Here is a 16,257-nt window from a genome sequence, read left to right on the forward strand (position 1 = left end):
CCCCTAAGATATTGGAGGTATCCTGGACTCTGGGTTTCTCTCCTTGCTCAGTCTCGGGGGAAGAGCACAGGTTACTCTTTTCAGCATTTTCCCTGGTTATTTTTTTGGATACTGGAAGAGGTAGACACTTGTAATAAATTATTTCTACCAAAAAAGCAGTTCTTTCTCTCCCCAGTGGTCACCCCTTGCCCGACCCTCACTGCCCCCAGCCTCCCCTTGCCTTTGTGCTTTGTGTTTCACTGAACTCTACTGCACCCTGGGAATCCTCTAGTTCCATTATATTGCATGCTAATCAACATATAAAGACATTGTTTTATATGGTCATCCAATAGATAATAGAGTAATTTTAACCTTAATTTTCAATTGTTCGTTCTTAGTAAATAAAAATACAATTGATGTTTATATATTCACAGTTTATCTTGTGACCTAAACTCACATATTAGCTGTAGTTACATGTGGAATTTTTTAAGTAGACAATCATATCATTGGAGAATAAAGAAAGTTTTATTTTTTTGTTTTCATTTTCTATATCTTTTATTTCTTTTTCTTACCTTATTGCATTGGCTAGGATGGCTAGTACAATTTTGAATATGAGTGGTGGCAGCTTACCTTGTTCCCAAACTTAGGGGAAAAACATCCAATCTTCCACTGTAAATAATAATGTTAGCTGTAGATTTTCACAAGTAGATTTTAAATTCTTTAGCGACCAGAACTCTTTCTTCTTCTTCGTCTTCGTCTTCAAATCTACTTCACAGGTCAGCTTTTTAATTAGCACAACAGCTTGGTATAATTGTGTGCTAGAGTCTTTATTATATGTGGCTTAAAATATCTAGCTGTTGTGCCTGCCCATGCAAAAAAAATATGTATCTAGCCTTTCTAGGACTGGGATAAGAAGTAGCCTATTTTGATGGAAAATGCCACATACTACATTAATGGTTTCACAGCAGTGGAGATGGAAATACAGTTGCACCTCTGGCTGTGCCAGAGACTAATGGCAGCTGCAAGGTCTCAGTCCACAGCCCTCGTGTGAGGCCCCTTCCGTGGGCACTCCCACCAGACCACGTGGGCTGTGCCCACCAGCTGAAGGATGGATCAGCAAGTGTGGGACACACAATGAAATTTTATTTGGCACTAAAAAGGAACAAAGTACTGATGTATGCTACAATGCAGGTGAACTTCAAAAACATGCTAAGCGTCACAAAAGGTGGTCACAAAAGGCCACTGATTGTGTGATCCCATTTATATGAAATGTCCCAAATCCCCAACGTAGGATGGGAGAGGACAGAGCAGGGGAAACGGAGAGTGACTGTTAGCAGGTATGGGATTTCTTTTGGGGCTGATGAAAATGTTCCCAAATTAGGTTATGGTGACAGTTGTACAACTCTGTGAATATGCTAAAAACCAATGAATTGTACACTTTAAAAGGGTGAACTTTATGGTGTGTAAATTATAACTCTATAAAGCTACTGTTTTTAAGTGCACAAGGGCTAAATTAATGGGGAATGATCAAGCTGGTAAATGATTAAGCTGGAAAACTGGGATGCGGGATGGCCCTAACCAGGTGTAAAGGTTTTCTCTGGATGGGATGGGCTGAGGGGACTGATTCAGGAACAGGGACATGGGAGGCTGCAGCAGGGCGGCTGACTGATGGAAGGTCGGGGAGGCTGGCCACCCAGCTGTCGCTACTAAAACAGCCACTCTGTCCCACCAGCCACTCTGTCCTGGGGTTACTGGAGAGTTTGTGTGGCAGCACACGGTTAAATCTGATGATTGCTGCAAAAAGGAGTTATGATCATGTAGAAAAAAGCCCTGAAAAAGACCCCAAATAACGAAGCAAATACAAGCAGATTCAGCTGGTGCTCTGGAGAAAGAGGTGACTAGCATGAGCACCAACATCCACTAACCAGAAAGCTAACTTCCTTTCCTCTTTCTTTTTTTCTTTTTCAGGCTATAGCCTTCGTTTTCCCTTGGTGAGTACGAAACTTTTTTTTAAATTATGAATGATATACAGTTAACTAGATTTTAAGGAGTGTGTGGGATGCAGTTGTTCAAGGAGCATTATCTTCTTGAGAAAAAAGGCCAGATGGTCAGTGTGTCAGATTTTAATTTTATGCCTTAACTTGTTCGAACAAGCTCATATCACACTTTCTTATTATATCACTTTTTTTTTTTTTTTTTTTTAGTTTAAAATTTGGCTCAGTTGTTCGGTATCCTGAAATGCATTGTTGAGAACACAGTTTGCACATGCTTTCCTTTCAATGACTCACAGTTACTTTGAAAAGGCCCTGCCTTATCTCCGGGGTACACATTTGATGAGGACAAGGGTGCGCCGTGGCAGACAATTGCATTGTCGGTAATTGCTTCTTAAATTGATCTGCTGTGGAGAAAACTGCTGAAAAAGAGCTTTTCTGGGTTTCGCTCAATGAAGACTGGTGGCTGTCACACAATCTTATGCCTCTGGGGGTCCAGGCCATGGCAAAAGTCTATGGCCTTGATGTCCTACTTAGGGAAAGAAAACTGAGACACAATACTCTTCTTTGGTTCTACTTCATCGACTGCCATGCTGTGAGGTTTCCTAAGGAAATTTAAAGAAAAGAACCTAAGAGCTTTTGAAGTGGCTGCAGCTTGTGGGCAAGTGGCCCAGGCCTGGCACATTGTTGCGTGTGCTCACCTTTGGAAGGCATACACATATCTAAGACTGTGCCTCTGCGTTGAAATGAGCAGGCTACGACACAGGCAACTGGGAAGTACACTCCTTAAATGCATAACCCTCTTTGCAATGCCTTGACTCTGTCCCGGAATTCTGTCAAGGTCAATGGGTGACCATTTCTTTGCCCTGGCTGGCCCCCTTTTACTCGTTGTTTTTTGGCAGTGTGGCTCTACTTCATCTGAGCATAGAGGCTTGTGGTTATTCCTGGTGTGATAACAGGCATTTTGGTGGCACGAACTGTTTCAACTTAACTTGGTAATGAATACTAAATGTTGCCAACCATTTAGCAAAACAGAAAACAGTAAAATTGCCATTGCTTATTGCCTGCTAATCACTTTTGTTGTCCCTGTTCTCTATAGCAATGTTATTGGATGGTGTGGATTCTGAATGGTGTACTCTTGTTGGGTAAATGTCAATGGTAGAGCCAAAGAAACTACTTATTGGAATAGAGACTTAAATACAAGAAGTTTGCTATCCTTCATTGCCTTGTAATCCTCTGTGAAAAGTTTTGGCTCTCTGTATCAGTTTGAATGGATATTAAACATGGCATTTATCAAAAGCACTGGACCCCAGTTAACAGCGTGCCTACCATACAAGAAGGACGTATTTGAGCATCAGGCTCCATATGTCCGTCTCCTTCCAAAATGCCATAGGTTATGGTTTGTAAAACTGTATGATATTTACTTTCCTTGGCTTTCTGCTCAGCTCTGGCCCCTCCACACCCAATCTTTCCCTCTGCCCCACTCTAGAAGTTCTGAGCCTCTTGACAAGTTGTCCTGCTGCCTGGCAGTTGTCAACAGCTCTCCCAGCTGTCTACGATAGGGGCTTGAAGCTCCCTACCTCCCAGTGTCATCTCAAAACCAGTCCCTACTCAGGAGTTAGCATTCTACCCAAGGGTTACTGGGCACTTGTCCCAGGAGGCCCACTTCTTGTACCCCCTCTTGTACCCCCTCATCTCCACCACTTTGTAGTGAAGTGGCTTTAGCAGCATCCCTTCTGTTCCTGGCCCCATCCTTTATCTCTATCCAGCACAAAAATAAAGTTCTGCTGTAAGGACTTCTTAGATTAAAAATGCTTCTGCTTTCCCGAATCTTTCAGTCTGACACAAGGAAAGGTGGGCAAAGTGGGAATCTCACGTGGACCTCTCCGTTGCCCCAGTCTGGAATCTGACCACTGGGCCATCAGAGTACAGCATCAGTTTGGTTTTAACCCGTTGCACTTTCATTGCTAAACATTTGAGACTCATTTTAGAGCTTCAGGATTTTAAATGATGGGAGGGAAGATGTTTTTAACTTGTTGAATTAGAAACTTACTTTTGAGTCAGAAAAATAAAAAAAATTGAAAAGTTCCCCTTGGGTGGGGTAGAGTAAGCTCCCTGAGGCCAGAAGCTGTGTCTGCACCACCAAGCAGGCACAGAGAAGAAATCCAGAGAATCCTTACCGAGGAACACACTGACCTATCGGCACCTCCTTTCTCTCACCTGCCCATCATTGCCTAGGATCTTTGTGCTGTCCAAGGGAGATGGCCCAAAGTGGGCATTGACTCAAGGTCAGCTGTGGTTACCGTGGGTGTTGCCGTTATGGACATGATCACAAAAAGATGACAACAGTTGACAACTTTAAAGAAGGCATTGAACTGGGCAGGGATACATGCACCAGTAAGATAATGGATATCAAGTGGGGCTCTTCTTCCTCTCAACAATCCCTGATTTTGCATGGAAAAAAAAATGAGTCACTTTTCCTTCCTTGTTAAACTGGAGTGGGAGGAGTCTTTTTAGCACAACCACCCATTATCATGAGTATTTTTTAGTACTTGAATAGATCTGTTGGAGTAAACTGCAGTTTGTGTTGGTGATCAAATATGACCAAAGCTCCTTCAAGTGGAGAATGTGTGTCCCTATGGGGGACTCAGTTGCATAGTATTTAAATAGTGCAACAGATTTTCAGAATTAAGAATCTATGGAAGACACATCATTAAGGTTTAACTATTTTCTCCAGACTCTTTGAGGTCCTGTACTGTCACACCTAAGGGTATCATCAGTAAGTAAAAGTAAAATGATATGGTATCTTGACTATTTCACTTTGGTTCATGGAAATACCAAAGGAATTTTAAAAAAAGTAAATTAAATTGTTCATTTTAAGTAACAGTGAATTTTAATTTTAAAATTAACTTAGACTTTCCATTCATGCTCCTTCTCTTCTTTAGTCGTCTGTGCATCCTTCTCTATGAATTTTGACGTGTGTGGTTTTTCTTTCAAGTCATTTGCTTCCTGGTGTTGGTTTGGATGGATGCCACATCAGAAAAAAAAGAAAAGAATCTGAAGGTTTTAGCACGATGCCCTGACAAGGCAGGTACACCCTCTGCCCGTGCCTTCCGGCTGCATCAGCTGGGGTTAGATTTCAGAAACTCTACTCTCTGAGCTGCCTTTGTGTCGGGGTGAAGTCTGCAGGAAGAAATGAGACATGGGATGTGCATAACACAGACACTTCAAATCTTTTGAATGTATTTGAGAGGCCTGTTTTCTTCCTTTGCCATGTTCATAGGATTTTTACTAGCACCTGTGGATTCCACTGGTTTCCTTTCGAAGCAAAATTTGTTTCTTCCAACAGTGGAGAAGTTATTCTTCCCTAGGCTGAAATTAGAAACTGACTGTAAATTGAGAGTATGTATTCCTTTGGAACTGGTGGTGACATCCAGCTTAATGCTTTATTTATTTCCATTTCTGTTTTCCACCCCCAGGAAGTTTTCAACATTCTTCCAAGAAGTACCTCCTAAAAGAGTATAATAGGTCATCATTTGTCATTTAGCAAAAGCATGGCTATTAAGCAGTCACCGTTTCCACTTAGAGAAGAGAGGAACTGAGATTTCCTATATAAACTCATGTCTCTTCATTTGAGCAGCAGATCCAGGTCAGACTTGGAATTCTTCTAGAAATCCCTTTTCAACTGACAGGAAAGCATGGATTCTCCAAGGCAAAGACTCCCCAGCATTGTGTCGGCAGGGAAAGAGGTAAATGGGAAACTGAAAGGGAGCCCTTTCTTGTCATTTCGGATTTATGTCCTGGCTGCTTATAATATAATTTCCATAGTCTTTAAAAATTAGCTTAAAGACTATTATCAGGAAGCCTTCATTAACTAAAAATTTGGCAAGCACCTCTATTTTAACTTTGTCCAACCCTTGTGCAGGAAATCTGGGATTTATGTTTCCGGAAACCATTTCTAATCCACCGCAGCTCAGCCAAATAGAGTTCGGGGGGGTGACAGACAGGAACTGTCTGCTTTGGGTCCAGGCGAGGTTGTCGCAGAGCCAGGAATCAAAGGTGATGTTCAGCTTTTTAGAAAAACAACCCCCAGCCATACCTGGGGCTTCGGCTAGCTGGATGACACACGCAAACGCCCGCCCATTTTTTATCAGACATCTTCTGTTTCTATAATCAAAACTGCCCTCTGAGTGCTCCCTGACGGCTGGATGTGCGGTGTGACCTTTTAATTAGAAACGGCACACTGAGCAAGGGTGAGGTGCCAGGCCAGCTCGTACTCCGTGAGCCGGCCATCAGGCCCAGGTGGCCTGGCCAGGTTCTCCTTTCCCTGTGGCTCATCTCACAGACACCGATACCTGAGCAGCGTCATGATTCGCACGAGGGGAAAGAAGACCGGGGACTCATAGACATTTTCAATGTGTGAGTCTCAGAGAGAACCTGCAGACCCAGTGAGCCACTGTCTCGGGAAAGAGGTCTGGTGCGAAATGGAAGGAATGCGGGCAGATCCCCACTCGACGTGGGACGCTGCCCTGGGCTGACCTCCTTCCACGGGGCGCGTCCCCGGCTGATCCGTGACAGTGAGCCACGCAACGTAGGGGCAGCCGGCTGCTTTTCCAGAAGTGCCAGTTTGAAGGGACTTTTTCACATTCCTTAGTGAGGATTCAGGTCTTGGTTTGAAACATTAAAATGTTAGAAAAGGAAGGGTCCTTGTGGAATTGCCAATCAAAAATGCGTCATGGAGTGGAGATTCTGAGTAGCTGTTTTGCCTTGTCTTGAATAGAAAGGTTCGCGAGCAAAAAACAAAACTTGAATTTGTGTGATTTTATGGTGAGGGCTGGTTTAATTCCAACAACTTTGTAAAAAATGTGTGGATGGGGTTTAACTGATTTCCGACATTTCCATCACGATCTGCTATTGGAAATGTACAGATATTATATTCAAGTACTTGAAAATACATATGTATTTGTTTGTGTGTGTGTGTGAGAGAGAGAGAGAGAGACGCTATGTTGAATTTTTTTAAAGCATCACGTCAGTGGAAATTATTACTTGCAAAAACAGGATTTGATCTTTTCCTGTTTTGCCAGATAATTTTCAGGTCTTCATGCTGAAAATGTAAATTTCACTTATGTTACACACACACACACACACACACACACACACACGTGTATGGAGCACAGCTTGCAAAGCATGCTCGAGTTTCATTATCTCATTTGCACCTCGTGAGTCCCTGGAGGAAATCAAGGTGTGCATTCTCACCTCCGTCTTAAAGATGAGAAAACAGACCCAGGCAGACCCAGAGAAGTGAGTTCACAGGGCGCAGTGGGTAGCGATGCCCCCACTAGTTTAAGTTCCTCTCGAACTGAAAACCTAGTCCACGCTCATTACCACCACCGAAGTTGAGTTTTGGACCTGCCAAGAGGAAATAAATTTTCTATTATGAAAAGAGTTTGTTACTTTACAGGCATGCAAGTAATTGAGAGTGTAAATAAGTGAGAAGAGTTTTGTGTATGTGTCCCGCGGACTCTCCGAGCCGTTTGCTGGCAGAGACTGTATTTGGAACAACTTTGTGACCTCTTTCGTTGATCTTGGCAAGCGTTCTAAATGATTTCTGAATGTCATTTGCTGACCAAATCCCGTTTTCTAATCTCTCTTCACACACTTGCCAGGTTTCCTTTCAGCACGGCCAATAGTTTGTCCACTCACTCACCACGAGGGTTATCAGGCATCGCCTGCTGCCTCATAATCGTTCAAGGTCTTGAAAATCCAAGCGGTGGATCCTAGTTCTGATTTCATGAAATATTGCCTGGAAGGCTAATAGTTGAGTCCTTTCTTTGGCAAGTATAAATGTGTGTTTTGTGCAGGGACCTAGAAATAGTGGGCAGAAATAGTGTTTAGTTCTAGAAGGCTAGATGAGTTACACCTGGCACTTCCTCTCCCAGAGTCATGCCTCCTTTGTCTAAAAAGAAAAGGACTGGATGAGACTTTTTAAGGGCTCCTTCAGGACATGAATTCTGTGACCTCGGCTGGCCTGGAATTTTCAGCTAACAGCAGAATCCCCCTAGCGCAGCTCCTGAGATGTCTCAACGGTAACTTGAGCCAGTTCCCTCCTGGGGTGGGGTCTGTGCATCATGATATGAATGAGTGTTTTATAATCTTCATTTTGTAAAGGAAGCAGCTGCCCATCAAAGCTTTCCCTTCTCCTCTCCCTCATGTATTACTCTCTCCATGTCCCCCGAGATGCAGGAACGTATAAAGGAAGGATTTATTAATGGAAAAAAAAATCCTTCAAAACCAGTCTTTTCTCTTTCCATGATGTTCGTTATATACAGGAAGTGAAGGCTGGGAATCCCTGGGCTTTGATTTTTAAAACGCAACCAGAAACATTATAAAACAAAGGTGTTTTCCCAACTCCTCCGAGATCCTGGCTGTTCGGTGCTTCTGGGGGCTGTGCGAGGGTTTATTTTCCGTGAAGAAGTGATTCACTGGGAAGGCAGACAGCCTAATGTCCTCAGAAACCATGGAAACCCTCAACCCTGCTCTGCTGCCCTCTTACAGCATCTGTCATGGAGATGAAGTGGGATATCTTGGCTGCACACAATTTGAGCAAGAAGGAATTCAGAGCCATCGCTATTTCCAAATTCTATTTCTGGCTTCCTTCCAATCTGAAGCCAATACTAACATTCTGTTATGCTGTTTCCCGTTGTAGGTGGATTTATTTAATTTTTAATGAATGATTCACTAGCCATAGCCATATGTTTTCCTCCTGTTGAGCACAGAGTTAAGTCATGTTTCCTTTAAAAATGTGTTTTTCATATAATGAGTAACGTGGAACTCAGAGCGTTTAAGACAAGGGGACATAGTGATATCAGTCCAGAGAAGGCATTTAACCTCCCCCAGACTCTTAGTGAAATGACAATTATGATATCATCATCTAGGGTTCTAATTTTCTCCATAAGAGGAGACTGAATCTTATCAAACATCCAGAAGCATTTCTTCCTATAAAAAAAATTTTTTTTCATTTTTAAAATCTATTTTTTTCATGTTGCAGCAGATCCATTGCATTTGGGAAGTCATATGGAAGGTCTCACAATGTCATTGTGCCCCCACCCCCAAGGTTTGCAGGGCTTCCACCCTGTTCTCTCTGCTCACTCCAGGTGGCCTCTGTCCACCCAGCCGGCATCTGACCACCCCTCCTAACAGCCAAAGCTGTTTAGCTCTGTCAGAGCTCAGCACCCTCCCGCCCCCCGCCTTCCTCACCAAAGTATTTGCTACCATTGACACCTGAACACTGCTCCTTCAGGGTGAATTTAAGGTGTAATCCATCCTGTCCTCAAAATGAGGAGTTTGCCTGGACCCCAGCACAAAGCAGTGAGCTTCTCGGCTTGCGACTGGAACTCGCCCTCCGTGTGGAGCCCGCAGTGCCTGCCTGGCACTGAATTTCACTCGGTGGCCCTGAGCAGTTGGGTACACATGAGGAAGCCAAAATGTCCAGAGGCATCTGGACAGGATGCAAATCCAGAGGAGAAGCGATACAAGATGGGAGGGGCAGGAAGACCTTTGAATGGTCAGGGGTGGTAAAACTAGAATCAGAAAAGGGGCTGAGTAATCACGTGGCTTGGAGCCAGGAGCCCTGGGCCTCCTTCATCGTCACCCACCTTCCAAAGAACCTGGTCTTCTTAGCCGTCCAGTGGGCAAGTAGAGACATCTCCGTAAGGCTCCAGAATTCTGTCAATCCAAGATGGAACCCTAGAAGATCTAGAAATAATCAAAAGGTAGCCCACGCTACAGGCCAGGATTCTGAGAAGTACATCGCTGGATCGGGGCTGCTCTTCTTCCTGATTTGAACCCATCGTCTTGCTTGCTTCCCTGGAGAGGAGACACCCTGCCTCGTGGCGGCTGCTCACCATCTCTCCCAGGCCAGCCTGGGCTCCCGAAAACGCAGCCACTCTAAGGCCAAACTGCAGGCCTGGGACAGGAAGTGACCACTCCAGATGCTGACGCGCCAGCATCAGAAATCCAACTACTGTGCCAGAAATCCAGGTATCATATCAGAAATCCAAACACCTCATCAGGGCATCGGTAACCATGGTGCGAATGGAGTCTTCGTTTTTCAACAGAATGTGTTGATCTCTTTGTGAAATTCATCTTAAAGATAACTGTTTTACAGCATTGTTTCCTTAAAAAACATATTATAGTTAATTTTATAAAAATTGGTCTGCTGTATATACCTCAGTATCCCTGGGAAATTTAGGAAACAATCTTGGATCTAGTGGCCTGATCAGGGACCAAGTAGATGATGGAAGGAATAATCATTGAAATTTCAAATCCAGATTCTGCAAATGACAGAGAAGCAATATCACTGGTGTCTTAGCCATCCTGGTAGTGTTTCTCTTAAGTTTCTTAAAGCCATAGTCAAAGGTTTTCTTCAAGGACATGGTTAAAAGGGAATTAAATATTCATTTTAGGAAATGAAAAGTCAAATTCAGAGAAAGACCTGATGCTACAGGGCTACCTGTTCAGCTTAGAAAATGCACATTTTTTAAAACCCCTTTTCTTTCCATCATCCTTGTATATGAAGTGTTACACATGGCTTGAAACCAATGTTTTCTTTGGGTCATTGCAGAGGGCTGGAGGGCAGTTCATTCAGACCAGTCCTGACTCTGACAGGTGGGGCGTCTCAACTCTTAGAGGACAAGGAACATTCTGACTTGAATCCCCATTGCTGGCCCAGCACCTGGCAGACCTGAGCAACTCCATGTTTGGAAGAAGGCTGGCTGGATGGATGACGGATGGACAGACGGACGGATGGATGGGTGGATGGATGATGGATGGATAGATGGATGGATGGAAGGAAGGAAGGAAGGATGGATGGACGGATGGATAGATGCAAGGAATGGCACAGAGTAGGGAGAGTTGGAAGTCGGCAGTTAACATAAAGGCAGGTAATGTGAAACAGTGTTCAGGGGAACATTATCCACCTATCATTAAAGCTTTCATTCTCTCTGCTTCCATCCTTAGGTTCTAGAAGGGCCTTCCCTGACCACCCCATCTAATGCTGCCAACCCTTTTTTGCCCCATTCCCAACCCCAGGTTACATTGCCAGTCTGCTATAGTTTCTTTATATTGTCACCGCAAAGCTTACTGATATTAGGAGCTGTCTTATCATCTACTCTCTGTCTCACTAGCGTGGAGGCTCCATGAGGGCAGAGCTCCTGTCCCCCTCTGTTCCCTCTCACAAGTGCCGGCACAGTGAAGGCACCCATGAATATTTGTTGAATGAATGAATGAACACAATGCAGTTATCCTTACACTGCTTGATGCCCTTTGTGGAACAAGCTCAGTATAGATAAACTGGTGAAGTCACACAACGTCCTCAAGTGCTTCCGGTTGGGCATCAGTCACCAAAGGACCGTCCCTGCACATTTCTGTTCAAGTTGGGTTCCTGGAGGGCATTCTCTTCCTCTTCTGCCTTACCCTAGATTCCTAAGCTCTAAGGGTTGTGCTCACCAATCAAATCCATCTACTAGCATTGAAGTTCTTGTCTTGAAAAGGAACATGTTTGTAAAGCAATTAATTAGAGAAGCCCTGTGCTGATTTGAAACTGTTCTGTATCCCAGAAAAGCCATGTTCTTCTGATCTGTTCTTGTGGGGACAGACCTGTTATTGGGTGGGAATTGATTAGGTTTCTCAATGGAGATATGACCCACCCAATTGTGGGTGGGACCTTTTTGTTAGCTGGAGATGTGACCTTGCCCACTCAAGGTGAACCCTAATCCTTTTACTGGAGCCTTGCACAAAGAGAATAAAAGGCAGAAAACATAGACAGAGTTCAGAGCTGACACAGGGAACAGAGATGAAACCAAGACACAGACATTTGGAGATGCTTGGAGACAGGTAAAAGCTCAGAGAGGAGGCCACTGGAACCAGGAGGTAAAAGCAATGAAGCCCAGGAGCAAAGGGCCAACAGATGTTGCCATTTGCCTTCCTATGTAACAGAGAAACCCCAGACATGATCGGCCTTTCTTGAGGGAAGGCATCCTCTTGTTGATGCCTTGATTTGGACATTTTCATGGCCTTACCTCACCTTAATAAATCCCCTTTATAAAAGCCAATCCACCTCTGACTCAGCACCCATCCTGCTGGGCCTTATTCAGTAAGAGCCACTGGAAAAGTGTTCCCCATCTCCCTCAGATTCCCCAGTGTTTGATCTTAGACTTGTGTATTTTTCTTCTCAGAGAGAACCCAAAATACATCTCCCAATTTATGGTATTCCTAGATCTGACGTCTGTAGTCTACTCCTGATATAAGCCACCATACCCTATGAAATTGTAGGAGGCTGCTCAGGCATTGAAGGGGAACACCATAAGGCTTTCTTGTTTTTCTTCTTTCCATTCCCCTAGAGAGCATCTTAGAGTTAGCCAGCAGCCAAGGCAACCCAGCAGGAGTCATGGGGTATTGCCCACTGAAATGGCCTCTGCAGGTAGAAACTTTTGGTGACCAACATACCAAGCAGACTCATGGAAATCCTGGAGCAGGCCTCGTGAGAGCCAGTGAGTTGTTGGGCATAACAGTGCTCATGCTCGTATGACAAGTGGTGAATGGTGAGGCTCCATTTTGGAATGTAATTCTTTCTCTGACAATAGGCTACAAAAATGCCAAAAGCTCACCTGCTTGAAATCTAGGGGGCTTTGACCAAAGCATGGATAGCCAAAAAAAACAAAGGTGTGTTGATTCTGAGATCACATGCCACAGCGCTGGGTCAGCTCAGGCTGGCCCAGTAGATTTTTGCACATGTAAATCTTTTACACCTAGCTGCCTCTTCCTCAGTCACCTGGGCCACCTGTTTCTTCCAGGACATGGAGTGCTCTCTCGGGGCCAGCTGCCTCCCAGCCCTTTGCTTGCCTCCTCTGATCCTAAGACCCCCCCAAGAGATGGCTCCAGCATCACCTCCTCCGTTTGGTGCTTTACAGGCCGGCAGCCACATGGCAAGGCTACGAGGTGTGCATAGGACTCGACTTTGTCCCTTTGTCTTCTAAGTCCCTGTTTTTAACATCTGAACCAGATGGGGTCATTTTCCTCCTTTCTGCAGTGCAGGGGGCTAGTCCAGGTGGCCCACTCCAAGAACAGAGGGTCCAGAGTGGGGACTTGCCAGAACCTGGGCTTGGTGGCTGGGGGTTGGAGTTCAAAACCCAGTTCTGCTGTCCGCTGGCTGCCAGACTGCGGAGGAATCACAAGTCTTCTTAGGGCATCCATTTAAAGGATTTGCATGGGTCTCTGAGTCCCCTAAACTCTCTGGATTCTGAATGCACCCAGCTGGTTCTTAGCTTATGGTCCAGGGTCCAAAGGGGGAGTTCCGAACTGGACAGTACCCAGAGCTTCATGTGGTAGGCTGCTGTGAACACTTAGATGAAAATCTTGTTTTCCAATGATACTGCAATATTTGATTAATTCTTCTGGATGGGATAACAGGATGACTAAAGTAAGCATTACTTGGAGTTGGGGTAAATTCGCTGAGCATCAAAGGAAAATTGTCAGGTCACGAACCTGATCGTCCTTCCATGCCTCATTTAGCATTCTCTCCATGTTTGTACTGACTCACCAACTGCCTCCACCGCCTCCACACACCAGAAAAAAGATTCCAGGCCTCCTTTAACTAAATGGATTTGACCTCTATTTATAAAATGTGCATTCGCATGAAATAGGGAGCTTTCTTCAAGAATTCAGCAAGCCACTTATCCCACCTGCTCCTGTCTACAATGGCAGCTTTGGTGCTGAGGAATCTCATTTCCCTGGGAAAATTCATGTCCTGGATATGTCGTTGCCAAGAGCATCTACTTTCCATTTCAGGATGATGAGAAGTCACATGTGTTTTTCCCCGTGTGGACCTGGGGCAGTGACTGGCGTCTCATTATTTGGAAAGGAGAGAGTTCTTCAAAGACGAGCACGCAGTCTCTTGGAAGCATCTGTTGCTTGGCAACACGTAACTACCTACGTCCACCAAATGCAGTTAAAAGGGCCAAAAGGCACCCGTGCTTTCCCAGTACAAAATAAACACCTGAGAGGGCTGGGGACAGGGTCGGGCTATGCCAGGCCCCACCAGTGGGCAGGAGTGAAAGCAGAAAGGGGCACCCCCACTCTCCCGGCCTCATCGTAGTTGTGGGATGAAGATGCATTCACACTGCCAGCTGTCTGACACTCCGCCACGGGCTGCAGAGTCTCCTACAGGGCGCACACACCAGAGGCTGCCCAGAGTTTCCACCCATGGCACTGCCACCTGGAACCCACGTGAGCACATCCTGGCCCGTCCAGTCCGCTGCTTCGCGGGCGGCTTTGGCCCTTCGTTCCATTTCGTGCCAGCAGCTGAGCTTAGGAAAACTCTTCCTTCCAATGAAAGGGGAGGCAGAGAGCTGCACGGACGGCTCAACCCTTCCACCCTCGGGATCCACGCTCAGATAAATGGGGCTGGTGTGTCCCGGCTGCTGGGAATTACTGTGAATGTCACAACCCTCGTTTCATTTTGCAGTGGGTGTTGCAAGAAGAGCGTTGTTTCATTGTGGAAACCCCAGTTTTGAGGCCCCCACGACATTCTTTCTACGTGGAGCAAGCTTTCTTTCTGTTCCTAAGACAAATCTCAGTTTTGACTCAGGCGGCCAAGCTTAATAGTGTCAAGGCAAAAAAAGAAAAAACAAAACAAAAATAAAAAACAAACACACAAGTAGGAAAAGCAAATGAAAAGAAAAGACCCAAGTGCACTGTGTGTGACAGTCTGTGTGACTCAGATGCTAACTGACGAGCATGGGCCAAACTCAGATTTAACCTTTTCCTCCAGGTTTGCCTTCAGAAAGCACCTGCCTTTTCCAAAAAGCATCCTCTGGGGTCCAGTCCACGTCACTTCTCCCCTTCTGATGAATGCTGCTGGCCAGGAGTCAAGGCCGGTTTTCACGAGCAAAATTGCAATAAGAGCCCAGGGCCACTGCCTGCAGGCACTGAGCTGCCAGAGAAACTGTTTGTTCAGAAGGTCCAGCTAAGTCCAGGTGTCCCACAGGGGGCTGCCCACTTCCATTTTCAAGACAACCTTCTGGCCCGCTCCCCTAGGTGTTAATAAAAGTGTCTACCTCCCTTCCCACCACCTAAATCCACAGGCCAGAACCCCAACCAGCACCCTTTAGTTTCAAGCTGAGTTGAGCACTTGAAGAGTCCAACTCAGGAAACCAGGGCATTGCAGACTGAAAAATTTGGCCAGTAATATTAGTCTTTTTTTTTTTAAGCCGAAGTTCATAGGTTAGAGATCTCAGGAATTGATATAAGTGCATGTATGTGTTGTGTGTGTAGTAGTAGTAGTTACAGGTAAAATATAGTATAGGAGGTGTACAAATGCGAGAACAAAACTGTTCCGTCAAAAGTGACTATGTCAAGGGAGGGCCACAGTGGCTCAGTGGCAGAGTTCTCGCCGGCCATGCTGGAGACCTGGGTTCAATTCCCGATGCCTGCCCACGCAAAGAAAAAAAAAGTGAATATGTCAGAGTTTCAACTAATGGAGCCCCCAACTGCAAATGCAGTTCCTCATTTCTAGCTGTAGCACTTCTGCTTTTTGAAACACATTTCTCGTCATTGATAAGGTAAGAAACCTCTCCTTAAATTGCTTAATGAAGGGGAACAAGGTAATGTAATTCAAGACGTTCCTCCTTCTGTGTATTCAAGATGTTCCTCCTTCTTCTTTGCAACCTTGCCGTCTCGGACAGGCTTGCAGGGGTTTGCGGGGTCACTTTCAGGGGTCCAGCTTCACCACTGCTGCACAGTGGAGCTCAGAGTTGGACGCACTAAGTTTTGCTTCGAAAGGTGTCGGTTTTCCGCAGACCCCGAAGCGTACGAAACCAATGACTTGATGTAAGTGTGTGGTGTGACTGCAGTGGGAAGCAGCCGAACACACAGCAGCAGTACTGCAGCATCACCATGGCAACCGGTGGAAATAATGGCCCCCTTCGGGAATAAAAGAGATCTCAAATCCTGTTGCAGTCAAGTGGCATTGGCTGTCTGCGGCAGAGATGGTTTGCGATGATTGTTTCAGAATCCCTTATCAACAAAATGAATGGGAAGGGAAGTTGTCGGCAAATAAATGGATTTATAGACAACTGATCTGATCGTCTAAGTCACCAAGGAAAGCAAGGAGGAGATTTGAGGAACAGATGATGAAATACAAGAGCTTTCCATCCACGCTGCTTTACCAGTAGCTGCTAAGAGCCCGGTCAATGCTTCTGCCACAGAAAACGCATCTCTGGAACTGCTG

The 16,257-nt window shown here is 45.2% G+C and overlaps 1 protein-coding gene across 1 annotated transcript in view; it reads left to right on the forward strand.

Annotated features, from left to right (window-relative positions):
* Nucleotides 1–460: 460 nt before the first annotated feature.
* PTPRE (protein tyrosine phosphatase receptor type E) overlaps nucleotides 461–16,257 on the forward strand; it is a 108,522-nt gene continuing 92,725 nt past the window's right edge. The window contains exon 1 of the mRNA XM_077126407.1: nucleotides 461–1,970. The gene's annotated coding sequence lies outside the window, so the exon portion shown is untranslated. The remainder of the gene's footprint in view (nucleotides 1,971–16,257) is intronic.

Source organism: Tamandua tetradactyla, chromosome 13 (assembly GCF_023851605.1).
Source record: "Tamandua tetradactyla isolate mTamTet1 chromosome 13, mTamTet1.pri, whole genome shotgun sequence".
NCBI lineage: Eukaryota > Metazoa > Chordata > Mammalia > Pilosa > Myrmecophagidae > Tamandua > Tamandua tetradactyla.